Source organism: Triturus cristatus, chromosome 3_1, assembly GCF_964204655.1.
Source record: "Triturus cristatus chromosome 3_1, aTriCri1.1, whole genome shotgun sequence".
Taxonomy (NCBI): Eukaryota; Metazoa; Chordata; class Amphibia; order Caudata; family Salamandridae; genus Triturus; species Triturus cristatus.
In genome coordinates, this window is record NC_140583.1 from 911,532,502 (window position 1) to 911,560,402 (window position 27,901).

A 27,901-nucleotide genomic window follows, 5' to 3' on the forward strand; every position below is an offset into this window, starting at 1 on the left:
GCAAAAAGAAACAGTATTCAAATATTCCTGGGTGAGCAGTGGCAATCAAGTACAGTGTAAATACATAAGGAACACAGTCACAAAGAAACAGTATCCAAATCTTGCCCATAAGTGGGGAAACGTGTCCAACATCCCATATTAAAACCACTGCAAGGTGACAATATTAGGTCTAACACTCGTATCTTGAATAGTCATTACCCAAGTACACATATACTCCTGCATATTAGTCTTTGTTAATTCAAGGGACGTGCCAGTGATATACCTAGTACATTACATTACACTAATTACTGATTGTGATACAAATGTTCTGAGCTCAGGGCACACTGAATAGGTGTGATAGACATCTCTATGGTAACAATTCCACAGTAAATAATTTATTATTATAATCGTGAGCACAGAGACCTCATGATGTATATAATCATAATAGGGGAATTCTATCATCCAAATTACCTGTCTCTTAATAAAAAATAATTAAGTTCCTGATCTGTATTAAGCCCAGTTACAGCTGTCTCCTAAGGGTTAATTATCTATTTCCTCCCCTTGCATCTCGTGGTATATGATCTATACCGAAGAACTCAAAGTTCTTGTGAAACCCCTGTGTTCTACACTCTCTTATGTGTACGGCTATAGGGTATTTGAGGTCATTTCTTTACTGCTCTCATGTGCTCATATAAACTATCCTTGAGAGCCCTTATCGTACTCCCAACATACATGAGTGCACAGTTGCACATTATGGAATAAACCACAAACGTAGTGTGACATGTAATATTGTGTTGTATACTGTAGTTTCTCGGTCTCATATCTGTAAAACATTTGGGGTTGTCCCTGGCCCCTCTGCACATCGTGCAATATCCACATTCAAAAAAACCCAACGTGTGTATCGTGAGTCAATTGTCTTGTGATCCTTTCCTAGGATAACTAGAACATAGTATGGTCCTTAAGGTCTGGCCTCAATGGTAAGTGACCAATGGATATTCTGTCAAAGCCTCTTCCAACATTTTGTCACTCTTCAACAGATGCCAATATTTATTTATACATTTACGCTATTTAGTAGACATGCTATTGTAATCGTTATATGATAAACATGTTTAGAGTCACTTTTTTGTTAGTACGATTCTTCAGTGTTTGTTGTCTATCTATGCTCATCATTGTACTTTTTGCTAATCTTCCCACATGTATACTATATCCTCTTTCTCTGAAGCGCTACGTATTCCATCGATCTGACTTTTAGGATGGGAGCTAGAAGCGTGTAGGGTTGCATTGCATGAAGTGGGTTTCCGAAAGAGTTTACTGTGTAGTTTGTCATCCTTAACAAAAAGTTCTGATTCCAAGAATTTTATATGGTCCTTACTGTATTTGGTAGTGAATCTGGCATAATTGGAATTAGGATAAGTAAAGAAATCCTTCAACTGTATCTCGTTGCCTGTCCAAACCAACAGGCAAGTATCGATATACCACCCCCAGTATAAAATGTGATCAATCCATTTTGAACCTCCTGGGCCCCAGACATGTCCCTCCTCAAACACCCCCATAAAGAGGTTTGCATAAAAAGAGGCAAATCTGGAGCCCATCGCAGTCCCCTGCAACTGTCTGTACAGCGAATGGTCAAACAAGAACACATTATTCTCCAGAATAGTCCTAGTCATTGATAATAGAATCTGTGTGTGTGCATAATAATTTACTGATTTAGTGTTTAAAGTACGATTCAAGGTTGATATACCATTCTCATGTGAAATACACATGTAAAGAGATGTCACATCAATTGTGACTAACCACAATCCAGGCTCCCACTGTACATCCTGTTATATATTCAGAACATGTTTAGTATCTCTTATATATGAGGGAAGTTTTCCCACATAAGGCTGTAGAAACAGGTCAACATATTCTGAAATCCTCTCTGTAGGTCCCCCAATACCTGATATGATGGGCCTCCATGGCGGGATTGCAGTATCCTTATGGTCTTTAGGGAGCGTATACAGACATGGATATCTTGGTCGGTTAATACGTAAATAGTAACATTCATCCATAGTCAACAAGTCATCATCATATCAATTTTTCAGTTGTAGAGTAATCATCTTACACAGCTCAAACATAGGATTATTATGAAGTCTCTCATTCCAAAGCGTATTGTTAAGTTGTGACATTATTTCCTTGTTGTAATCAGAACGTTCATAATAACGATATTGCCCCCTTTGTCTGCTTCTCGTAAAATAAGATCAGTACTTTGTTGGAGTAGTTTGAGGGCATCTTGTTCACCTCTACTTAAATTATCATCAATCTTGTTAGGTCGCGACTTTTTATCTGTATCCCATTTCTCCATATCTCTACTCATTAAGTTGTAAAATGTGTCAATAGTGTTGCCACTTGACAATTGTGGCGTCCATTGAGAGTTACTTTTCAGTCCACTATCAACACTCTTATCAGATAGCACATTAAGAGATTATAAAACACTTTCTGCAGTGGTTGCATCACCCTCCATGTACGTAATAGATAGTAACATTACTGTATCATGTAAATCCTGGGAGAAAAGAGAAGGGTTACTCGTGGACACAAAGGTAACCACTTCTCTACCTACTGTCTCACGTAGCCCTGCCAAGCACAACCATCATGTTTCCTACGACTTACCAAAACCAAACAGCAATAGACATGCAGTTTACCCAAATGGACTCATACGTAATAATCTGGGCACAGTCACCCAGCACAGACCCACCCTAATTCCGTATAATTTCTACGACCCAAACACAGACAGAGTCTTGCTTTGGCCAAGAGGCTCATCCTCATCCAGAAGCCCCCACCTGTGCAGAACAAGCAACTCAAACTGATACCACGCTATTTGTCCAGAGGTGAAGGACTGGGTTATTCTTAAGACCCAGCGGTGCCAGGGAACAACACCTGAAACCTTCGTGGGTTACCTGTTCTGGCGTACTAAACACAGAGACACGGAACACTTCCAGCGACGTCAGAGATCAGCGTTTATTTACTGCAGGGATACAGAGGTCACAAGAAGTACACAACGTGTAGGTTCTCGGAGACTGCTTCAAATTCGTAGAAGTGGGTCGGTCCTTTTATACAGGTTTTTGCCATAGCGCAGTATGGCGAACAAAGGTTACAACTCAGTTCCCACAATAAACTTCAAAAGGGTCGCGTTCATGTCTCAGGAGGCCGGAACATAATTACGACAGTCTTGCCGGTTCCCAACTGTAAAAACATATTTCCTCCGCAATAAACACATTCCATCCTAACCATAAACACATTAAGAGGAAGGACGAAAAACAGATGCAAGGAAAGGACAAGGATGCACAACAGGTTAGAAAAGAGTGTTGGGGGCAATAAAGGAAACTTGATAGAGGGGTCAAAGACCCCATGTCTAATGCCTGCATGGCTGAAACAATAGACCGGCGCGGCAAGATGAGCCTCGAGCGGGGCCATCTGCCTTAGTCGTGTCGTTTCCCTCATCGTAAAAGTCACCTCAAAGAAACACGTGGCCTTCGTGTAAGCTTGAGAGTCCCAGGGTCACGGAGCGGACAAGAAGCCCGTTCGCTGGCTACCTGAGGGCAAGAAACAAAATGGATGCTGTATCTAAAATGGAACCCGAGAGTCCAGATGAACGAACCCAAAAATGAGACGAACCATACGTGACTGCATAGCGAAACTGCGTACACCCATTATACTCGTCATTTGCGGTTCGTAGATACCAAACTCGTCCATATTCGTTACCACTCAAAACTGCGGTCCCGTGTCATACGGAACCTCAGACCCTCCTTTTGCCCTCATGTAGGCAAGCACTAGTCAAGATCTGAATCTATGTCAATATTCATCAGATCGTTCAGCTGCTGCTGGAACATCATCCTATTCATCAATGTCTCCTTGGTAACAGATGGCCGCCTTATACACGTCGCAGCACATAGGCCACATAAGGCAGGACCACACTGTACACATAGACAACACGTGAACAGAAACGTTACAACAGCCCCTACGATCATTAGAATCTTCCAACCCCAGGTTGACATTAGGCCCCACAACCATCCTAGGAGCGTCCAATTACCTTCGTCCACGTGTATGGACTCGGAAATCTTGTGCAACTTCGAGATGGCTTGGTATACAGTTGGAGCATTGTCAGGAATAAAAATGCAACAACTCGAATGGATAATTTTACACACACCCCCTCTATCTGCAAGAACAACGTCTAGAATCATACGGTTCTGCAACGTCATGAGTCTATCCGCCTGTAGTTCAGCTGTTAGATTACCAAGGGCATTTGCAGTAATATTAGCAGTCGACTCAACTACACGGGTAAACTGTCTTAGGTTCCTACTATTAACCATAGGTCCCCAAAACGGCAAGAAACCCTTAAAGAAGTCTCCTGCTTCTTGACCAGCAGTGTCCTCTTTGCTAATAACGCCTCTCACGACTCTAGTTCTGTGGTAGTCTGAAGCAACTGTGAAAGTCGGAGGTAAAAGATTCGCAATATAACAGGTACCCGAAAAGTCGCGGGGTAACCATGTATATGCGCGTTCATAACATACAAAATAGGTGCCCTTAGCAGTTAGAAAAACAGGGGAGGAGAGCATGGGTAGAACATACGTATCAGTGCAAGCACTGTTCCCAAGTTGTGCTCTCGGATTTCGACCCAAACCTTTCAAGCAGAAATTACCAAGGTGCGGTACAATCCATATCGGGGACGAGCTCTTAAGCTGTCTATCACCCACTGACGTACTATACTCAGTCTCACTCAGATCCTTATAGGCCTGCACTTCTTCATCTGGAATGAGTGATGCATCAAAAACATCTCTATCCAGATCTGCTATGGCTATCGCCAAAGGCTTGTGGTACGGCCCAGGACCAAAATTGACAGACCGTGGCTCTCGACTCGGGTAGGAATCTAGTGCACTACGGAACATAGTTTGGAATGCTCGAGCTGAACCCTGGGAGCTGTAAGGAAGGACCAAATACGGAATACCCCTATCCATAGTGTGTGGCATTAAACCACATACCCAACAATTGGTAGTATTCACCACCAACTGATGCTGATGTAGAAGTTGAACAAAGGAATTATTCATGAATTCCGCACGTCTAACCTGCTCATGCTGAGTCAAAGGATGAAAGGAATGTGGGGAGACAGTGGTGAGGGAACTTAGGTTAGGAGAAAAGGTAGGCGAAACAGAAGGCAAGAACAACGATACTCCAAAATACACTCCACCCACCAATAGCATAGATAAAGTCAGAAACAGTAGAAACACCTGAAACAAAAAACATTTTGTTCGCACAACCCTCCATAACTCTAATCTCTGTGCCGACACCCTTTCTTCTTCCAACAGCTTAGAGAATGCCATCCTCTACAAACCGTCCGTGACGTACTTGACGCACTTCGTTCTGAATAGCGATTATCAATCCCCAGGAGTTCCCAGAGATCGACAAAAGTAACCGACCTAGCGTCAGAAACCTGCTAAACAGAAAGAAGTACCCGCACGGCCCTACGGTAACCCGGATGGAGAGGTTTCCTCGAAACTTTCAAATTTATTACAAATCTCTTAGCAGTGGAAAGGCACATAAAAACTCAAAAAGAAAGGATGTAATTGTCCATAATATTCGTAACGTCAAAACCATCATACTATTAATTTTTATTAGTCCTTGAACGAAGAAAGTATCGATTTCTTCCAGGTCGAGTTTGCTCTACAAACAATTGTTCCGCTGGCGCAACAGGATTCGATGAAGTGGACAACGAGTCAGACCTTGGGTTTTCTGCTACTGATGACTCCACATATGGGTTTGGCAGTGACGAATCCTCATCCACAAGTTGAGCGTCACTAAACGGCACAAAGTGCAAAGGAGTCTCAGTTTCTGTGGCCGAAATCCCAGTCCTCACCCAACCGTCAGTTGGTAAAGGGATCGGTACCTTCTTTGTGTGGCTGGCATGGACCCAGTTTTTCCGGCCCTCCAGTCGAACCGCTGTCCTCGTCGTCAACAAAACTTGAAAGGGTCCAACGAATCTTGGCTCCAAGTTACGTTTCCGACCAAAATTTCGGGTAACCACCCAGTCCCCTGGCCGGAGCTGGTGTCCAGAACCCTCTGTCTGCGCCGGTAGAGCTTCAAAGACCTGTTGATGGATTAACCGTTGTTTTGGTGTCAAATCATGCAGATAATCAATCAACATTGGATACTCAAGACTATCAAAAGCCCTAGGCCTCGGGACTCCCCAAATATTCGCAGGGCGACCGAACACAATCTCATATGGGCTAAGCCCTACTCGAGAGTGTACGGTTGCTCTGGTCGATAGGAGAGCCAGAGGCAAGGCATCAGGCCATGACAGACCAGTCGTAGCTTGAATCTTAGCGAGTTTCAGCTTCAGGGTACCATTGTACCCTTCAACCAAACCCGCTGCCTGAGGATGATTAGCACTGTGGAATTTCTGCCGAATTCCAAGGCCCTTACACACACTCTGCATCACACTTCCCACAAACTCGCTTCCATTATCCGACCACACAATCCGTGGCATTCCGTACCTAGGAAAGTACTCCTTCAGCAGGATTTTTGCTGTGGACAGGGCAGTATTATCCTTAAGAGGATAGGCCTCAATCCATCTGGAGAACGCGCAAACCACAACCAAAACATACTTCAGGTTATTGCATCTCTCCATATGGATAAAATCCAACTGGATAACCTCAAAGGGACAAACAGGAGGAGCGAAATGACCAGGTGGAGTGGGGGTACCTTTTCCGGGATTGTGCATCAAACACACCATACAATTCTTAACCACTCTTTCGGCACACTTAGCAATACCCTCATTCCTCCATACAGGGGACAAGAACTTACATATTCCTTTCGCACTAATATGTGACAACCCATGAGCCATCGTCACAACAGCTAATACATACGCATCTGGTAACATCCACCTCTGACATTCCGTCAGGTCAACCCAACATCCATGCATATCCAATTTTCCTGTACTTTCTTCCCACTTGGTCTTTTCAGCTTCAGTAGCTTCATTCTGAATTGCTTTCACACTCTCAACAGTATTCTCACACATACCAGTCTCCGTCGGCCACCTCACTGAACTCGTGGCATACATTCGAGTCGCAAGATTCTTAGCCGTTTCCTTAGCAATCTCATCCGCAAACGCATTACCACGACCAACATCATCCGTCACTTTCCGATGTGCACTACATTTAACGATCGCCACTTGTTTAGGCAATGTAAGTGCATCCAAAAGATCATTCACAAGCTGCCCGTGTTGGATCTTCGTACCATGCGATGTCATAAATCCTCTTTCTCTCCACAATCTTCCAAAATTATGCGCAACACCAAACGCGTACTGACTGTCAGTAAACACATTCACTCGCTTTCCCTTCGACAAAACACATGCTCTTGTTAATGCAATTAACTCTGCCGCTTGTGCGGAGTTCTGATTCAATCTCGCAGTTTCCACAACCGTGCTCAACGTCACTACAGCATACGCAGTCGTCACATCGCCATTCGGCAATTTGAAGCAAGAACCATCCACATACAAAGTACCATCGGGATCTGCCAAGGGAGTGTTTTTCAGGTCCACACGACCTTTTGTTTCTTCCTCAGTCCGTAAATAACAATCATGTGGCAGCACATCATCTGATTCCATATTAATCGGCAACAATGTCGCCGGATTCAGTACATTACAACGTTTAATCTGTATATGACTTGCCAAAAGGGTCAGCTCGTACCCAGACAACCTTGCACTCGTCAGATGTTGAGTCTTTGTCCGATTCAAGAGCGTATCAACTGCATGCGGAACCATTACTATGAGCATATTATCCATGACCAGGCCTGCGGACTGTCGAATAGACGCCGCCGCTGCCGCTGTCGCCCTCAAGCAACTCGGCAACGCTCTAGCTACCGGGTCTAAGGTCGAGGAAAAATATGCACACGGACGCTGTTTATCACCAAATTGTTGCGTTAAAACACTCAACGCACAACCGGCCCTCTCATGGACGTATAATGTGAAAGGCTTACTGTAATCAGGAGTACCTAACACAGGAGCCGAACACAATGAATCACGTAATTCAGAAAAACTTTTCTGACATTCCTCCGTCCAAGGCAAAGGAGTCGAAACGTCCTTGCACGTGAGAGCTACCAATGGCTTCGCTAACAGTGAAAAGTTCGGAATCCACTGTCTGCAGTATGACGTGATACCTAGAAAGGCACGCACATCTCTCTGAGTTGTTGGCACAGACATTCGAGCAATTGCTGCAATTCTTTCAGGGGTCAACCTTCTTCCCGCCTTTGACAATAAGTGACCTAGATAGGTTACTTCTTGACAACAATATTGCAGTTTGGAAGGTGACACTTTATGATGTAAGTCACAAAGATGCTGTAACAGTGACACTGTAGCAGTCCTACAAAGCTGTTCGGTGTCAGCAGCGATCAACAGATCGTCAACGTACTGAATCAAGGCTGCACCAGCCGGTAACACAAACGCATCAAGTTGGCTCTTAAGAGCTTGGCTGTAGATTGATGGACTCTCACAGTAGCCCTGTGGTGCGCGTTTGAATCTGAAGCTGCGACCACCTAATGAGAAACCGAACAAATCTCTGCTTTCCTCAGCAATCGGAATGCTAAAGAACGCATTCTTCAGATCGATGACCGAGAACCATGACGCAGTGGCTGGAATCAGAGTCAGTAAAGCTGTAATGTCTGGCACCACAGGAAACTGCGGAACAACGACTTTATTCACCTCCCGTAAGTCGATAACTAGACGGTACACAGGAGGCTTGGAGGGATCCGTTCGTTTCAGAATAGGCAACACGGGACTATTGCACACATTACCCCGTGTCTCCTCAATAACATCTTTACCGATCAAGTCGTAAATGATCGCTAATAGTGCCCTTTCACCATCAAGGGAAATACGATACTGGGGTATGCGTGGCAAACGCGCACCAACTTTCAGTTGGACAACATAAGGTGGTATATCCAACAGGCCCACGTCATTGGGACCTGTCGCCCACAAGGAGTCCGGAAGAGATCTCAATTCTGGTGGGAGCTTGTCGATCGATAAATACATAGGGGAAATCACGCTCTTACCCAACGTAAGCTCCACACCCGTAGGAGAACAGTACAAAGTCGCATGTAACCTTTTCAACAAATCCAGACCCAAAAGATTCTCACCACAACCAGTAGTCAAAATCAAAGGAGCTTCTAGCTCATGAGACCCAATTGTAAGGGGCAAAGGGCTAGAAACTGGATTGCTAACGGGGGCGCCAGAAAATCCAACGGAAACATTCGTTAAGCCAGACAAAGGCGCGCCAGGGAGTTTCGAATGCATGATGGAACTTTTTGCTGCACCAGTGTCCAACAGAAAAGGCTCAACGACGCCCAAAGTGGCTACTGCAACATAAGGCCCTCTCTGATCAACCGGAACTGATACTTCTCCCTTCCTTTGTCTATGGCTGTCCTAGTAGATACCATCCGTATCAACATCACACTCAACATAACAGTCATCCACATGATACTGTGCAGACCGACCGGACGATGGTTCGCGCCTATCGAAACAATTCTGCGAGTCCGAAGACGTTGCAAAGCGTTCGGCCTGATTCTGGGTAACTCCACGACCTCTACCACGGGAAGCCTGTTGAGGGCCACTACGTCCTCCTCGAGCCGACACACCATTGTTCCTATCACGGAGAACCGGACAATCGAACTTCAGATGGCCCTCCCCACGACAATATGCGCATTGATTATATCCCAGCACAAAACGAGGTGCGGGAGAAGCATTTCGCGTCTGCGATCTGGAGAACTGTGATTGTGATTTATTTTGCTGTTGTGTATCACTGAAATGCGAACGCGGAGGATAGGCTTGCTGCAATAAGACCTTAGTTTTAAGATCCTTCGTTTTCTTATCTGCACGCTCACTTTCCTCTTTTCGCCTTTCTGCATTTTTGCTGTGACCTGGTTGGAGTTGGGAGCTTGGAGTTTGCCATCAGCCATCAACTCACTTCTGCGCTTGGAGTGCTGCCTGCCATTGTTTACAGGGGGATGCTGAGGGAAGGATATTGGTAGGGGCTGCGAGCGAGCGCGCGCGCTGCACTGGGACTACATATCCCAGGAGCGCCCGCCTGCCTGCCTGACTTGCTACACCTGGGCCGCTCTCCCCGACCCCTCCCCCCTCTCACCGAGCATTTATCAGCTGTTCTTTGGATCTGGCAAGTGGGACGCCTTTCTGCATTTTTGCTGTGACCTGGTTGGAGTTGGGAGCTTGGAGTTTGCCATCAGCCATCAACTCACTTCTTGCGGAACCCGCTCCGCGGGTCCCGCTGCGCTTGGAGTGCTGCCTGCCATTGTTTACAGGGGGATGCTGAGGGAAGGATATTGGTAGGGGCTGCGAGCGAGCGCGCGCGCTGCACTGGGACTACATATCCCAGGAGCGCCCGCCTGCCTGCCTGACTTGCTACACCTGGGCCGCTCTCCCCGACCCCTCCCCCCTCTCACCGAGCATTTATCAGCTGTTCTTTGGATCTGGCAAGTGGGACGCCTTTCTGCATTTTTGCTGTGACCTGGTTGGAGTTGGGAGCTTGGAGTTTGCCATCAGCCATCAACTCACTTCTTGCGGAACCCGCTCCGCGGGTCCCGCTGCGCTTGGAGTGCTGCCTGCCATTGTTTACAGGGGGATGCTGAGGGAAGGATATTGGTAGGGGCTGCGAGCGAGCGCGCGCGCTGCACTGGGACTACATATCCCAGGAGCGCCCGCCTGCCTGCCTGACTTGCTACACCTGGGCCGCTCTCCCCGACCCCTCCCCCCTTCTCACCTATTCGTGCATATATTACGGGCTCTGCTCTTCCGCTGCGCGGGAGCGCGCGGGAGGGCGCCGGGAGAAGCCCGGGACAAGGGCGGGACCGTCTGTGGCCGTCAGGGGCCAAAGGAGGCCGGGCTGGGCCACCCCACTGACGAGTAGGACTCGAGATCTGTTTCTTGTAATTCGTTGTTCTCGGGACTCCATTGATCCATTATATTGTGTGCCCCACTGTGTTTATGTACTCGTAAAACCTACCAATAATGTCTCACATGTTAAATACTACCAGCTTACCACCTCCCCATTCTGAGGGTGGTACGACCATTCTAGGCCCCTTGGACAAATTCTTTTCCAATCGTTCCAATCAAGATATAGACAAAGAGATCTCACTGGCGGAGAAACGTGCAGACCGTAGGCTGTCCATTGAGCTTCTTAAAAGCTCTATGGAAAAAAGGTTGCCGCAAGCCTATCCGGCATTGGTAACCCCTCTGTCCTCTATAACTTTGCCTGGGGTGATTGAAATACAAAACACTTCTCCCTCTACTTTGGAGATTGAGGACGGCCCACTACAAAGATTGGACAATGCCACTCTGTCCACTTCTTTACCTTTAGACCCCATTGTTCATTCATCTACAGTGAAAACCATAATTAAAACTAGTATGTCAGGCCTAAAACCATGTGTAAAAAGGAAAAGGATTACTGCCCCAAGGAAACTCCATCCTTCCAAACCCCCTAACAAGGTAAGAAAAGTGGTAAAAAACCCTTTATTTACACAAAAGGCACACAGTGGGGTAAGTGGAAGTGGCGACTTATTAAATGAGGGGGACAATGTAGTTATAGAGAGTTCTAATCCACTATTTAGTGATCCCCAGGGGAACGGGTTGGCTGCGAACATTCCTCCAATAGACTCATTGATACCTGAGCTGGAGAAATTACTAAGGTTGCTTCTGACACCCATTGAGGCCAAAGTAAATAAGCTAATGGATCGATTAGACCACTTTGAGCAGGCCACCTTGGATAATTTTTTCCATACTAAGTCACTAATTAAATTACAGCCCAAGATAACTGAGTCTAGTAGGGCTGAGGAAATTTCAGAAAAAGCACAAAATCTGCCTGTTGTTGTAACACTCCCCCAAGCAGGCTGCACTATAAGTAAGACCCAGGCAAAGGGACCAAGTCAACCGCTTATTTCACCAGAGCAGGTCTGTCCGAGCACTAGTGCAAGGGAAAAAGCATCTAAGGTCCAACACCCTATGGTAAAGGACAAGAATAAGACGGGCCTACAAAACAGCAACATTGTTGCAAGTAACCATCGGCGAATGCCAAGTATTTCCAATCCCGACATAAATATTGGAGCAGAGGGCCTTAATGGCCCCAGGACAACTAAAGCTTTATCCACAAACCCTCAGCAAAAATCAAATATCCCTAACCCTTGTCCTAGTGCCCCGGTTAATAGACCACCACCGACTTATTTGGAGAAACAACCCCGAAAGATTCCTCCTGTGAATCTTACCCCGGATTCCCACCCTTTCGTGGCGGTTCTCACTAATGTTCCACCTCTTTTAGTCGGTCAAGGAGAAAACTTCCAGATGCTCAAAAATAAAGTAATGCACTGGTTGAAGGAAAATAGACCACTCCCGGGGGGGCTGGACGGGTTGATAATAGGGGCAAGGAGGATCGACTGGATTGGGTACACCAGTAAAAACTTGGGGGGTGACTGTATTATCATCAATTTTCAAGACCCCAGGGTGGCTGGTTGGATTACAAGGCAGGGCTGGGGTATAAGTAGTGGTGGAATTGGTATCGTGGATCTTTCTTTTTTCTACCCAAGACAAACATGCTTATTAAAAGGTGGGCCCATGAATCTAAATAGTTCCACCAATCCTCCGTTGGTAATGATTGCACCCTCACCCTCTACCCTACTGCAATGGCAACCCCAAAATATTGGTTCAAATTATAATAATCTGGAAGGCACTGAATGTTTGAACTGGGGATATTGACCAAAGCTTAATATAAGGGGATGCCTTCCACACCAGAAGCCAATTTGGGTCCCCGAAACCCCGGAAATGACTACTGATGCTGTGTTGAAGGTAATAGAAGGCGATGAAAATGTTGCATCTGTAGAGGAAATTACCGGGGATTTAATGCAAAACATGAGTGGTGAGGTGTTAATGGAACAGAATACTGTGGACAATGCTCACAATTTGGGAGATGAGGATGATGGACAATTGAGTCCCATGGGATTGCCCATTTCTGATATAATGGGTAGTGATAGCCCTGCTATGGAAAGCTTTGTATCTTGGAACGTTGCAGGATTGGGGAGTAAGTTGATGTTACAATCGTGGGCCGACTTTATTAACGGGTTTGAACTGTGTTTCTTCCAGGAGACTTGGGCCTGTGATCCTATTTACCTCCAAGGCTATTTAAATTTTTCAATCCCGGCATGTCGAGGTCCTAGGGGTAGATCCAAAGGAGGCCTCACAGTTTGGATTAGACAGAGTTCCGGACTTACTGTGAAAATGTGGGACTTGGGCTGCAGAGATATTCAAATGCTACGAATTTCCTCAGTAGAGTGGGGTGTGATAGATTTATATAATGTCTATGCCAGAGGTTGTAATAAAGGGAGTTCCCCCACTTTAGAGGCTCTATTTAATTTTCTGCAATCAAAGTCCCTTGGAAACAGAATAGTAATAGCTGGGGATTTAAATAGGACTTTTGAGCCTCTGGATAGTACCGAAAACCCATTAGGACAGGAAGAGGACAATCTATGGGGTGTTCCCTCCCTGAATCTTGCCCCTGTCAAACGTTGGTCAAAAGATATTCTTTCCTTAAATGCTATGTGTTTAGAATATGGGATGCGTGCCCTCAATGGTAGAACAAAGGGAGATAAGGAAGGTATGTGCACATATGATAATGGTCATAATAGAAGCAGGATAGACTACGTTATTTGTAGTCTTAATCTTTGGCAGGGGGTTTGTGACATGGAAGTTAAGGGCAGGATAGAAAGTGATCACAACCCCCTCTGTGTGACCCACACTTGGTGGAAGCACACTCAGCCTTATCTACATGCTAGTAATGGGTTGCTCCCAGACATGGCGAATAATATGCGTAGATTGAAATGGCCCTCGGTATTGGCGAATGCAGCCTCCATGGATTTTATTGGGTCTGAAGTGGACAAAGCAATTGTTTCCATGGAATTAGCTAGTGCAACACTGCCAGGATCTAGGGCGATCACTGAAATCCATAACAATCTTTTCGCCACCCTAAAACCATACTTTATGAGAACATGTAAGGGTAATCGCACAGCTTCCTCTAAACCAGCAGGGTGGTTTAACAAACAGTGCAGGGCAGCCAGATTAACACTGGGTAATGCTATTAGAAGCAGGGACAGTGTAGCAATCAAAACTGCCAGGAAGCAATACAATACTAGCATTTTCTTGGCCAAAAAAGACTGGGATGAGAAGCATTGGGAGGAACTGAAGGAGGCTTCTGGAGCAAAGGATTCCAGGCTTTTCTGGAAGATAGTAAAGTGGGGCAGAGGCGGTACCCCAAACAAACCGGATAATAATGTTGCTGAATCCGATTGGGTGAATTACTTTAGGCCCCAATATGCTGAAACAAAGGAGTGGGGTGGTGGGGATGTAATCTTGGCTGTATTTCCTAAGGATGATCTGTTTTCCTCCAAGGAAGTTGAATTTGTAATTAGCTCCGTTCAAGGGGGTAGGGCCCCGGGATTAGACGGGATACCCTCGGACGTTTTTAAAAATGATAAAGATAGGTGGGGCAGATATGTGCTCCTATTGGGGAACGCAATTGCAAAGGGTGCGCAAGTCCCGGAACAGTGGAGGGGAGCCATCATTATACCCGTCCACAAAAAAGGAGATCGATCCCTTCCAGCTAACTACAGGCCCATAAGTTTGATTGCCACCGTCCAAAAAGTAATTGGGAAGATGGTGGTAAACAAACTTATGGACTGGGTGGACGAAAATGATTCTCTTTCCCCTTTTCAGGCAGGCTTTCGAAGGGCTACCAGTACCATCGACCAGGTGTTTCGCTTCACTATGCTACGGTGGGGGACGGTTCTTCTTGGTGGGGGCAGCCTGTATGTCGCTTTTGTCGACCTGCGGGCTGCCTTCGACCTAGTCCCAAGGGGTAAGCTCTGGGCAGTGTTAAGTAAGATAGGCATTCCCGCAGAATTGCTTACTTTGGTTATGAGGTTGCACGAATGCAATTTTGCCAAAGTACAGTGGGGGTCAAATGGCCAATCCTCTACTGACTTCCCTGTGGAGCGTGGGGTGCGCCAAGGTTGTGCAATGGCGCCCTTGCTCTTCACATTATATATCAATGGGATAGTCAGCAGGATGCAGGACGCTAGTGTGGATGCGCCTTCGTTGGCGGGCATCAGGGTTCCGATCCTGATGTTCGCTGACGACACTTTGATAATATCCAAAACCCCAGCTGGATTGCAACGGGCCCTGAATGTTTTTGATGACTTTTGCCAGGAGCATGGCCTGGAAGTAAACATAGGCAAGACCAAGCTGATGGCTTTCTCCCAAGGACAGAAGCCTCGCCCTAGGATACACTTGAATAATATCGGGCTTGAGGTCGTAAGGGAGTTCACCTACTTAGGGGTACAAATCGCAAGTAATTATGGTTGGTCCCACCACATAGAAAAGGCGGTCCTGAAACATCAGCAAATATCGGGGGCCTTACGGGTGGAGCACAATAGATCCAAAACAAAACCCATAAAACCTGTCCTCGCTGTATACGATGCTAAGGCAATAGGATCGGCCTTATATGGGGCGGAGCTGTTTGGCTTTGACAACTTAACCTCATTACAGATAGCTGAGAACTGGTTTCTTAGGGGCATTACGGGATTGCCCCAGAGTACACCATTAATCCCCCTTAGTCTTGACCTGGGAAGAAGATCGGTAACCGACCGAGCCAGACTGCGTCCCATCTTATACTGGAGGCGACTTTGGTCCACCCCTGAAATTAGGCATTATGGGGAAGGCTTCCTGGCAATAATCAAGAGTGATATATTCCATAAAATATCATGGCTAAAAAACCTAAGGGTATTGCTAGGTGAACTAGGTCTTTCCAACCTTTGGGACAATCCGTCGGGGGAAGTGTTCCCAAGCAAAAATATACTTAAAGCACTATATTGGGAATGGATAGATGAGAGGCTTTGGAGAAGGGTTAAATCTGACTCAATGGGAGGTCGCTTTTTGGAAAGTAAAATGTGTCCTGCTTTAGAAAATTACTGGGACAGTATAACTGTTCCTATGGACAGAAAGTTGTTTTTCCAATTAAGATCTGGTTCCCTCCCGTTGAGAGATCTAACAGGCAGGTGGAAGAGTTTGAACACCCAGTGCTGCCCAGCATGCGGCGCAACTAAGGAAAGTGTGGGACACTTCCTATTTGCTTGTAAGGCTTATGCCTCCCCAAGAAGGGTCTGGTTAACCCCTATCTGCAAGAACCTTGGGACATCCAGTGCGGTTGAGGCACAGAGAATTATTTGCACTACTTCTGAGGAGCCTATTGTTATGGGAATAGCAAAGTACCTGGGGTGGGCTTGGTCCATTAGACGGAGAGCCCTTTCTGTTTCTCCTAATGTTTCTTGATTATGTTTTATTTGTATAATGTTTTGTTTTACAATGATTAAGCTTGCGCAACTGTTTTAATGTATTGAATGAAATGCCCTGATTAAGTGTGATGTTTTTATAATATGCATGTTGTGCTTTTATGAGTTTATAACTCGAATAAAGCCTTCTACTACTTTCCTCTTTTTCTCTGTTTTCGTAATATTGGGCCGTAGCCAATATTTGGGCAGTGGTAGAAACAGCCCATGAACTCTCAGAATTCTTCAACTTGTTGCTAAGGTCGGGCAGCAAGTTCGATACAAACTTATCAACAAACAGCCGCTGACCACCCTCAGATCCCATGTCCTGACCACTATGATCAACAAACGCTTCCTCGAATCTCGTAAAGAAATCAGAAACGCTTTCATCCCTCTTTTGCTTGCATGCTGATAATTTGTCCCAATTGACGCGCATCGCTGGCATAAGCGTTTTCATGAGGGTGATTATCCTCTGAGGCAAAGCCACAATAAGCTGTTCAGGTTTAGCCCCACCGACCTGCTGGGCATCTGCCGCCGTAAGGGCAGCCCAGTCACCGCCTAACTCGGCTGCGTGATTCTCGTGACGAATTTTTGCCCAAATCGGCTGAGGCACCACATTGCCAAACAACATATCAATATCGGCTAGGTTCATAACAGTAGCATCCACCAATTGGGACAGCTCCTTATAATAACCTGCAGGATTCTTACGGGGATCGGGCAAAGATTGCTTCACTTGTAAAACTTCCGATCGTTTCCAAGGGAGGTGTATCCACACTCTCTGGAAACGGCCTGGAACAGGAGGGTTAGCAGCAGGATCACCTGGCATCCATACCGGAGGAACTTCTCGCATAGGATATTGACCAGGTTGTGCCATCCATTCTGCAGTCTCGTCCTTAAACAACGCACGAGGTTGCACTGTACATCGAAAGGATAACAAGCGCTCTAAAGCCTCTCGAACTTTGTCGCCTACGATTACACCCGAAGCAAACCGATGCTGCAGCTCAGAAACTTCTGACGGTACATTATCTGTCACATCATCGTCCCACTCCTCCTTCAACGAGTTACACAGTTCTTCAAACACAAATCGTTGCGTAGGCACATTAAACTGGGAGAACGTTTCAAACACTACACGTGAGGTGTATTTAACAGGGTTACGAATCCATCTACGTGCCGTTTTCACCAACGATTCACGTTCCCTACCATCAGGAAGCTGACTGCGCCTTTGAGCGACATCTGAAAGAGTCGAGCCAAGTATCGGCCCAAAAAGCGGAGAATAAAGAGAAGCAACAGTAGTCAAAAGACGACTACGAACAGAAGGAGAAGAGGAAGAAGATGCGGGCGCAGCAACAATAGGGGTGGAAACAGTAGAAGTAGACGCAGCAGCAGGAGCAGCGGGAACAACAGGCTGAGGAGGGACTTGGAAAGGCGCAATAGGGAGAGAAGCCGGAACAAGAGGATGTACGATCTGGGGCCCAAGGGGATTCGGGAGTACGAGAGGAACGGCGGGCTGACCAGCAGCCGCAAAAACAGCGGGTTGAGGAAGAGGTGGACGCACGGGACCCATAACATCGGGAGCATAGGGAGGTGGCGATTTCATCAGATAAGACAAGAGCGGATCCTCCATCGCTTCTTCTCCTGTCTTATCGATATTAGAAGGTAGCACCGGATAACACTTATCCACTGCCATATGGTGTAGCCGAGCACTAACTTCCTGCTCTTTCTCATCTGTGTCTAATTGATATTGTTCGGCATTTTGCATCACTGCAATAACACCTTCTCTTTTATTTTTCTTATTCTGTTTGATTTCTTTCTGCTTGGCGTCTTTCCGCCACAACCGGAAGGAATCAAACATGGCCGGCCTAGCTTTCTTTTTAAACAATTTAGTTTCCAAATTATCTAAAACGGCAGTCTCGAAACTACCATGAGATGGCCAACTGAGGACGCCATCCTTTTTAGTGTAGCGGACCCAATATTCATTATATACGATAGGACCCACGCCATGACGACTATAGAGCTCGTAAATCGGAGTTCCAACCGGAGGTATCGGACATGAATCCTCCAGCCGGGAATCCATGCTGCAACATTTGAGAAACCCAAACAAAGTACTACGGCCAGGCATCGTGCACACTAACCGAGTTTACAAACTTCAAGGGTTTATCGAATTACGATGTCCTCACAAAAATGCAAGACCCTCGGTTTTGGCAATTGCAATCGTCAAATAAAACCCAACTACTAAGAACCACGAATGCTATGGAACCATGCAAACGACAAAGCAACACTGGGAGCGACCCACAAATACTTAACTGAGAGAACAATGGCGTCACCAGGAAGGCCCGTCAATCGTCTCGCCGTACAAAGGACTACGCCAGGCGCCAAAACAGGTCGACAGTCAGGGCATCGGTCCGTCGCAGCCGTCAGGAGGCGGGGATCTTCGCGGGAAAAGACGTCGGGCCACTTATTTCGACAACTGGATCGATGAAGCGGGGTGCACCTTCCCTCGGAGATTTCACACGAAGTTCCTCACGATCGTCGGGCTTTGGACCGGTACCGTTGATGTCGCTCCACGTTGGGCGCCAACTGAAGGACTGGGTTATTCTTAAGACCCAGCGGTGCCAGGGAACAACACCTGAAACCTTCGTGGGTTACCTGTTCTGGCGTACTAAACACAGAGACACGGAACACTTCCAGCGACGTCAGAGATCAGCGTTTATTTACTGCAGGGATACAGAGGTCACAAGAAGTACACAACGTGTAGGTTCTCGGAGACTGCTTCAAATTCGTAGAAGTGGGTCGGTCCTTTTATACAGGTTTTTGCCATAGCGCAGTATGGCGAACAAAGGTTACAACTCAGTTCCCACAATAAACTTCAAAAGGGTCGCGTTCATGTCTCAGGAGGCCGGAACATAATTACGACAGTCTTGCCGGTTCCCAACTGTAAAAACATATTTCCTCCGCAATAAACACATTCCATCCTAACCATAAACACATTAAGAGGAAGGACGAAAAACAGATGCAAGGAAAGGACAAGGATGCACAACAGGTTAGAAAAGAGTGTTGGGGGCAATAAAGGAAACTTGATAGAGGGGTCAAAGACCCCATGTCTAATGCCTGCATGGCTGAAACAATAGACCGGCGCGGCAAGATGAGCCTCGAGCGGGGCCATCTGCCTTAGTCGTGTCGTTTCCCTCATCGTAAAAGTCACCTCAAAGAAACACGTGGCCTTCGTGTAAGCTTGAGAGTCCCAGGGTCACGGAGCGGACAAGAAGCCCGTTCGCTGGCTACCTGAGGGCAAGAAACAAAATGGATGCTGTATCTAAAATGGAACCCGAGAGTCCAGATGAACGAACCCAAAAATGAGACGAACCATACGTGACTGCATAGCGAAACTGCGTACACCCATTATACTCGTCATTTGCGGTTCGTAGATACCAAACTCGTCCATATTCGTTACCACTCAAAACTGCGGTCCCGTGTCATACGGAACCTCAGAGGGTGACACAACACATTTAACAGAAGTGCCATACTAAAACAGGTTAATACAATTGATACATTAAGACACTTGAGAACCCACCACATCAAAGCCATTGAGTTTAAACTCCATCCTGAAGCGATGGGCAGATGAGTAACCATGGTGATCTGGGCCAATCCAAAAATAGCCATGGAGGTATGGCAATACAAGGAATGCTATAAGACATGGGGCATAGAACTGAAAATAACAGAACCAGAGCGTTACCCAGGTCCTTTATGCCCAAACCCAAAAAGTCTAACAAACAACTCTTTAAGGATATAGGGGGTACTGAGAGACGCAATAGGCACAGAAGAACAGTCCTTCAAATGCCATCAAAATCTTAGCATATATCACACAGCAGACCCAGGACCTCCCAGCTACATGAGGCAGGTTTCTCTACCATCACAGCAGGGACCATCTCAACACAAGCTAGAGGCATGATTACAGCAGCACATGGTATAAAAAAATAGACCATTAAATTTGGGCTCATACAACAGCAATGGCCTTAGCAGCAAGGTGGGGGATACTGACTATAATTCCTTTCTCTAAGCTTTAACATCTTCCAACTCCAGGAAAACATGGGCTGAGCAACTGTCGCCAATTACGGGCTTTAAGGAGTACCATCAACCTGCGGTAAAAAGGAAAAAAGAGGGCAGAGACTCTGGCAGTCTTTCAATATTCACAACAAATCATCTAAGGTGGCAACATGAACAGGTTGACTTAGGCTTAACCTGGGCACAATGCATTCACTGTTAGTTCGGCAAGATCACACAATGCTCAGACACAACTCCAAACATAGCCTACTAATTTGCACTGTATATATTCACCCCAGTTAAAAGAGCAAAGCAGAAAAAATAAACTAATTATTATCAATCTTAAAATCTTTACAATACACTTTTCCTCAGTCAGGTATAATTCTGTCAGGAGATTTTAACATGCACTTATTACAAACTAATAATCATCAGCTGGATCAAGACTACAAGCAAGCCGCACAGTGTGTACCCCCAGTCATGGCCAATTATCACAGAACAGACCGCCAAGGGAAAGAACTCATTGTAGCCCTCAGAAACTTAGGCATGTTCATGCTCAATGGCCGTCTACCTCAAGACCATCGGGCATCCACCACAAGAACATCAAACACAGTTCACTCCATTCTGGACTACACATTAGTAGACACTGAACTGTTCCAGTTGATCACAAGCTTTCACATAACACCTAGAATAGATAGCGACCACGTCCCGCAAGTTATTGACCTCCAAATATGCCCGTCAAGAGCACCAAAAACCAACATCTTGATAGTTCCACAGAGTGCCTACAACCTGAAACGGCTCTCTTGGAATGGAACGGTGGCATCAACCATAATGGATTTTATAACTAGTTTTTCCACCCAATTGAGTAATACTCACCAGAACCTACTGTGGCAATTTTGGAAGCCTTTAGCAGTGGCACTAATTGCCAACTTCCAGCCAAACCAATTATCTAACTCAAAAACATCAAGCAAAGCAGCAATCTGGTTTACAAAATCCCTTTTATGGAAAAAGAGAGCCCTGAATAAGGAAATCAGGAAAATGCGTAAAAGCGACCCATCACATATTTTCTTCACCAAGCAACAAATTAACAATTTAAGGTAAAAATACAAAAAGGCAATTTGGCCGGCCAAAAAAACTCACCAAGTAACTATTTGGACTAATCTACTGCACACAAGCAAAACAAATAACAACAAACAGTTCTGGGCTGAAATTAACACACTGGCCAATGGCAGATATCAACACCACAACGCTGATATATCAGAAGAAGATTGGATAACTCATATTGATTCGGCCAGACTGCAGGCTATTTACATTCCAAATGAAACACACGCAACCACAATAAAACTCACGTTTCAGGACTCCCCCTCTGAGCGTCAATTGTTGAAAGAAACCCAAGTCAGGAAAACACTAAAGAGTCTAAGAGTAGGTATGGTGCCCAGACCAAATGGCTTGCCAAATGCGCTATTTAAGTATGATTAACCCTTCCGGACAACGCATTTCATCCCGCTGTTTAATCATGCTTTTACCACCAACATCATTCCGGCTTTTTGGAGAGGCAGTGTGCTCCACCCTATATTCAAAGCAGGTTGTCGTTCCAACCCATTAACCTACAGATGATCGCCCTTATCAATGCTGAAGCGAAACTCTACGCCACTAATTTACTAAAAGAACTTGAGACCTGGATCAAATACAGAAATATTATACCGGTCACCCAAACGGGATTCAGAGCTGGTATGAGCCCCATTTCCAACCTCATTGCCTTGAGTCTTGTTGAAAAAGCTTTTCATAAAACCTCCAAACTCTACACCTGCTTTATAGACTTAATCTCTGCATTTGAAATGGTCCAGAGAGAGAGCGTCTCTGTGCAAAGATGGCTAGATGAGGTGCTCCCCCGAAGCTACTGCGTGCCAGAGGTCAACCTGTACTCAGAGACCTGGGTACGAGGCAAAATAGGGAAGGATGCTAGAACAACCAGCAAGAGCCCCAAACACACCAGCTTGAAGCAGGGGTGTGTGCTTGCTCCCCGCTTATTCAACATCTACATGGCGAACCTCGATGCTCGTCTCTCAGAAGTACAAAGCAATGATCCCAGTGCTGTGCCTACAATATGCGGATGATATAGTTCTATGTAGCCAAACCTGGATTAACGTCTGGCGTCAGATAAACAAATTACTTTCCTACACAGAAACACTTGGTTTGGAACTAAATTACAAGAAAACCAATGTCATCTGCATCACCTTAAAGCCCACTCTTCATTACATCAAATTCATGTGGAAAGCAGCAGGGAACAAGTTAGAGTTTTTCAGATCGTAAAAATACGTAGGTGTGTTCATCAACTCAGGCCTAACGTTCAAGGAGCACTTACTCCAAAGAAGAGCTCTGACACATAAGCTGCTTTTTGCATTTAAGATTCTTGATAAAAAGCTTTGATTTATTGCGAATAATAGGAGCCAAGTTTCTTCCCTCACTCACGGCTTAGAACTGTTGAAGGAAAAGGACGAAACCACGCTAAATTAATTGCAGTCGATCCTATTTAAACTTATTTTTTTATCTTCCCCAACATATTCCCCAAGCACAAGTCTGACTGGAATTTGGGCTATTCCATCAATCCCCAATAAGGATGGCTGCACTCATTAAATTATGCTGGAAAATTAGATCTGCTTTACCTGATTCACTGGCCGCCTTGTGCTGGACATTAAAAACAATTGGAAAATGGTTCTTAAGCAGAAACTAACCACTCTTAATCCGTCCGAAGTGTGGGGCCTAGGTATCAGTTTCACAGCATTAAAAAAAATAGTTAACAAAGCCGCCAATCTACAAGTCTACAAGAGATAAAGCCTAGATGGCACATAACAAGCACAGATAGTCGGTTCTTCAAACCTACAACAATTGGGGAACACAACTTTATCTTTCAAGTCACAGAGCCCCATCAATTCAGCACCTCTTGCTTTTAATCGGTCTGGGAGCCTTTCTGTCAAAAGACCAGGTGCCAGCCTGGAAACAAACCTGGTCGGACCCTTACTGCCTTTTATGTGGATGTTTAGAGGAATGTGTATTACACTTCCTGTGCATCTGCTTCGCTGTTAGTCAGCTCAGATGTAAACTCCTAGGGCCAGTCTTTCGGGTCCTCCAGATAAGAGCCTGTCGCCCCCCCCTGTGATGACTCTATTAAATAGCCATCACCTTCAGCACTCCTGCAGGGCAACAACGTTTTTACTACAAGTAAAAAAGACTGCTATTCATGAAGCAGGGACACAGTGTGGGGACAGTGATGCTCAGACTAGTTGACTCTACGGCACCTTACATCTTGGCTACACAGCACCTTGGCTAGTAGACATTTTATTGCCTCATAGTCCAGTCAGGGCTCTTCTTTTACATCTTTAACATTATTTACGCAGCACACTGTATAAATGGAATTGTGTATAATTTTCTAGGTCTCATGTAGACTTTTTTAAAAAGAGAGAGATTTTGTAATGATTCCTTTATTTGTTTTTGCAATGATTTTAATTAATCAGCAAATAAAGATTCACTTAATATGTTTAACTATTTATTAAAGTTTGACCAGCTTCCTCTATTCCAGAAATCTTCTGGACAAAATTCCCTTTTAAATCCCGAAAGCCTTGTAAGGATAAAAATGTGTTCATTGGTCATTAACACTTTTGAATTCTGATTAAAAGTTTTTAATGAGAATCTAGTCAGTTAGACTTTTAAGCATTATAGAATTAAGCCCAATCAGAGAGATGCCATTCTGGGACTGTTATTATTCACAAATAAACACAATCCCTTCAATTAGATTTTGCAGAGGTTATGGAAACCCGCATGGCAGAGACTTTCTGTGAGGCAGAAAAGACATTCGACCTATTTCAGTTTATGGGATTGTAACAGTGTAAAAGCTGATTGTTCTTTACACGACATAAAACGGAATGTGACGAATGAAAACTAATGTGCACTTTGCACGCGTTTAGGAAAACAACAAAGAAAATGTCACTTGTCAGCACCTAAAAAGTGTACTTGGATTTATAACAATAGAAGAATTTACTTACTATAAGTATTAAATGATTATTAATCGATTATGAATTTTATTAACAAGATCATAATGAAAAGTTATTAATGAAGATGTTTGCTATAATGGTAAATTAACAAATAATTATTTTTGTAAATGATCCTCACACGGAATTATGCTAACATGAATGATGAAAACTAGCATCTTTAGCTTCTTTATTGTAATGCATCATGGAAAGAAGAAAGTGGTGCAAAATTATCATGCAATGTCGTATATGAAAGAAACTTTCAGAAATAATGCTTAATGTAATTTGGGTCTTAGATTTATTAAAATGAAACTTGTATGTTGACCTTTGAGAATATTTTGCATGGATGTCCTTTTACATTTTTTTCAGTAGTAGGCCATACATAGGTTTGAACATTTCAATGTAATAATCGTTGACAAAATCATAAAATATTTCCAACATATGATATACTAATTGAATTTCGTTATGCTTGAAAGTAATTTTGAGATTCTTTTGCTAAATAAGAAATGCTGACTTTAAATATATTAAACTGCCTTTTTCCCTCAGGTTTGCATTTTTAATAGTAAGCTATGTTCCTTAAAATGTTGCATTACCTGTTGTCTTCACATCATGTTTCCACACACATGAGCTACTTTTTCTTTATCTCTTTGTGTGAAAGCATAGGAACCTGTGTTTTTACTTCGACTCATGAAGAGCAACAAATTAAATAATTTCTTTTTCGACTAATCTATGAGGATGGAATAGGCAGTTGTTTCTCATGAGCAACATGGGAAAATATGCTGGAGTATCAATTTTGTAACTGGTGAACGGAAGAAATTATCACATGACAGTCAGACCATTGAATGCTGGCAATTTATGTCACAAATAGATGATTTGGAGTATAAAAATTGACTTTCCCTAGGAGGAGCGAGAGTCAGCTTCAAGGGAGCCCTACTACTGCCACAGACTCAGCCGAGTCATTTATGCGTCTTGCACTTGGTCTCTCTCTTCACTCCCATTGCCTTACGCCTGCCTGCTGGACTATCTTTACATGCCTTTGCCTTTTTCCGTTTGCTGATGAACTTGCCCTTTGGACAATATGGAGCTATCTGATGAGAGACCAGACTTGACCTTTCCTGATTACTGCTCCAGCTCATTTGCCCTTTCTCCTAGAGGACTTTAACTTGATCCCCTTTGCCATGCTTAGAGAACTCTTTTGAAACCATCCTCCTGCCTTTATTGGTGGTAGGAAAACTCTGATTCAAACCATCATTCTATGGATTTCTGCTATTCATTTATTCTAACTAAATATATGATTTGATATTATATGTTGTAAAACTCATTACCAAAATGCTTAAAATGTTCCTTAATTGCATTGATTTTGTATTTTTACTACAATAACCAAATACTTCAGAATTTCCCTGAGACTTTTATTAATTGTGTCTAATTTGTTTCCATATACCAGATTTGATTTCTAATGCATTATAGAGATAATCATAGATTGTTTTCAGAGCAAGAGGTTCTACTACACCTATTCTGCGTAGCAATTGCAGAATTGCTTGTCTGTATGATTTTTCCTAGACTGAACTTTTTTAGAAGGGTTGGTCTCCCTGCCGCCATCCGTTATGTTTATAGTATGGTCCTGATGGGGGTATATTTGAATTTAATCCCTTATTTGTGAGTTGGCTACCAATTAATTGGTCCTCATTGGGTGGCCAACAGTTCAACACCTTACTTCTAACCCCACACTACGACCAGCAACATCCATTGGAGGACCAATGCCTCTGATGGAAGTAGTTATAAAAATAATTAGGATTTTGGGCCCAGTACAGAAAATAAAACCTGCTTCCGCTGCAACAGGATTTACCTCAGTAGTTCGCAAGGGTGGTATGGCAAGTCTCTAAAGTGCCTATGCTGTGTTACTACTAAAAGCCATTTTTTTGCGTCTGGCTGAGTAGAATCTCTGTGGGGGATACCGACCCACCAGATTTAAAATTCACCATGTGTAATCACATGCTGTAAGTCCCTCTTTTTTCCACAGAATAATGTTTAAAAACTCCAATTTCCTATATGGTGTCTTGGGATTAAGGTTCTGTCTACAGGAAATGTATGCCTTGAATTGTACCTAAATGCTCAAAAATCTAGAATGATCAGATCTGTTTAGAGACACCCTGCTATGAGCTAATCAATTTAGTGAAAATTATAATTGTGTCTTAGTGTTTATTTCCATTTTAAGCACTTCAATGTGGAATAAACAAGAGTTCTTGAAAGAATCAAAATGGACTAGTACCACTATTTGCATAGACCAATAAATCATATCATCTAAACACAGTGAAAATATGTAGAACATTGAAGGAGGAGGGATGTACCCTCCTTGATTTTTAGATCTGTTATCTTGCAGTGACAGGGCTCCCTTTACTAAAGAAAGTAGATATGGAGTATATTTTGTCCATCTGGCAATATGGGAGAAAGTGGCATTGGGACATGAGCAATTAGAAATTGCTCACACGTATTTTAAAAAAGAATTTGGATTTGAATAATGTGATCAATGTGTGAATGGTATGTTAGAATTTTGAATAAATTGTACGCAGCTGATTGTAATGGGCTAATCCCTCTATGGCTAAATTTGTGGTGGGTTTTCTGGAGTTTACACTGTTGAGGGAACTAGATCTGCACACTTATATTTAGAGATAAAGAATCCGTATTTGTTGTAGAATGGTAGAGGTTTTTCGAATATTTGTATGTGAGTGATTTGTATGTAGTGTTTTAATGTGAACTGTATTAATTTGTAATTATTTGTACATTTGTGTTCTATCAGCTCTGATGAAGCCCTTGTGCAGGATGAAAGACATTGACTGGGCTGACATTCTCTTTTTTAAATCTGCATATACAAAAAAGAATATTTATAAGAAAGAACGGCTGGCAATAAATCCTTTATGATTCTGGACTTACATTGTTGTATGTAGTTCCTCTCCTGAACCTCTCAAATAGATAAGTGTTGAAATTGAAAGACATTATGCTGAACCTGTATACTGCTTTTCAAAAAATTAAATGCATTACATAGTTAACGCTCGATGAGTGCCTTCTCATAATGTATTTGTTTTGGGTAAGACATTTGGGGCCAGGTTTATCAAAGTTTTGCATTGCCCTGGGTCCACGCAAGGTAATGCAAGGGCTACATAAACCTAGATGAGATTTATCAAGCAACACGTGGCCTTGCGTGACTTGCTAAATTATAGAGTGATGCAAGTCGCTGCCTTGCATTATTGTGGTGGGGGTGTTACATAGATGGATTTGAGGCATTCCCAGATTTACCAACACTGGTAGACCTGGAATGCATCACAATTGTATGACTTTCACCAGAAGTGCAACAAGGTGAAATATCTTTATTTCTCCTCATTGTTTCCCCTTTAAGTGAATGAGTAATATGCCTCCAAGTATTGTTGTGTGCTGGAAGGTGTCCAAGGGTGCCTGCG

At 44.2% G+C, this 27,901-nt stretch overlaps 1 protein-coding gene across 1 annotated transcript in view; it reads left to right on the top strand.

Annotated features, from left to right (window-relative positions):
- The window catches only part of LOC146861264 (uncharacterized), a 103,396-nt gene extending 76,018 nt beyond the window's left edge, over window positions 1-27,378 (top strand). Inside the window, exon 6 of the mRNA XM_085645451.1 lies at window positions 25,110-27,378. The gene's annotated coding sequence lies outside the window, so the exon portion shown is untranslated. The remainder of the gene's footprint in view (window positions 1-25,109) is intronic.
- The last annotated feature ends 523 nt before the right edge of the window (window positions 27,379-27,901 follow it).